The sequence below is a fragment of the Colobus angolensis genome, unplaced genomic scaffold (assembly GCF_000951035.1).
Source record: "Colobus angolensis palliatus isolate OR3802 unplaced genomic scaffold, Cang.pa_1.0 Scaffold10, whole genome shotgun sequence".
Taxonomy (NCBI): Eukaryota; Metazoa; Chordata; class Mammalia; order Primates; family Cercopithecidae; genus Colobus; species Colobus angolensis.
Genome location: NW_012110919.1, coordinates 3,989,427 through 3,990,943, shown reverse-complemented (window position 1 = coordinate 3,990,943; position 1,517 = coordinate 3,989,427).

Sequence of the window (1,517 nt, the reverse complement as noted above, 5' to 3'; positions counted from 1 at the left end):
TTTTTTTAAAGACAGGGTCTCACTTTGTCACCCAGGATGGAGTACAGTGGTGAGATCATAGCTCACTGCAGCCTCAACCCTCCCTGGGCTCAGGTGATCCTCCCACCTCAGCCTCCTGAGTAGCTGGGACCACAGGCTCACGCCACCATACCCAGCTAATATTTTTTTAGACGAGTTGTTGCCATGTTGTCCAGGCTGGTCTGGAACTTCTGGGCTCAAGCGATCTGTCTGCTTCTGTCTCCCAAAGTGCTGGGATTACAGGCATAAAGTCAGTGTGCCTGACCCTAAACTAATTTTTGAAAAACAAAAAAGAGGAAAAAAGTCACTTTTATCACCCCATGTTGCTGAGAATGTTTCCCATATTGTCTGAAAATAAAGCACCTCATGTTTAGAAAGATGGAAAAGTATGTGCTTTGTAAGGGCATTATCTGGTGATTACTAATAAATTAGCTGTAGGCATGACTGTTCTGCTGCACCATCAATAGATACACACACATAATAAAAAACCAAATATATTTGGAATAGCAATATTGTATTACATTATATAATGCATTATACTTTACAGAACATTTTCCTATTAACTCGTTTGCAAATAATATTTAATTTTGTGCTGCTTTTCAAAAGATCTGGAAGTACTTTCAAAAACACTCCATTCATTGCTTCATAGGTTTCATTCAGTGTTCAGTTGTTTTTTTTTTTTTTCCCCTCCCAGAAAGGTTAGTTCCATTATTCTCTCTCCTTCCCTGTTCAAGCAATATTAAAGGCTTCTCTTTTTCTACCAGGGTGTTAAGTTGAGCCTCTTGGCTTGTGAATATCGGCAGAATGGCAGGATGCAGAAGCTGTAATTTCTCAAGTTAAATAATGACATCGCGCCTGGAGGTCAGTTCCAAGTCCACACCGTTTTGGCACGATATTTATCTGTGACCTCATTTTTTTCTTAATCTATAAAACAGAGGCATTAACGACAACTTACTTCATATATCTATTATCACAATAGGACTTAAAATTCCTTAGGAGGTCAAGCACGGGCTTTAGAAAAAGAAAGCGCAACATGTGAACATCAGCCTGTTAAAAATTGTTTTGATCTAGAAAAGACAACCTCAAACTTCTCTTGACAATTCAAATTCCAGCTTCTTCCTACCCTGCTTTTCTAAATCTTTGCTTTCTCTTTGGCTGAAATTAGAAGCAGGAAGGGAGCAGGGAAAGGAAACCCGGGGCTGGAAAAGGGGAGGGGAGCCCAACAGACCGGTTAAGCACGTCTGAGATTCTCTAGTCGGCTTCAACCCAGAGGCCCAGAGGCAGAGTCAGCTTTTCCAGCAGAAACGAGGATATAGCTCAGGCTCAATACCATGTCCATAGTCAGGAGCAATAGCCGGAAGGGTCACATCGACACATTTTACAAAACAGCCCGAGGAGTCCACTCCTCCCGCCTGGGTCAGGGAGGGACACCCCCAGGGGTCCTCGCCCGCCTCCCACTAGCTGGCACGCGGTCGTCGCGCGGGCGCGGCCCTCTGACG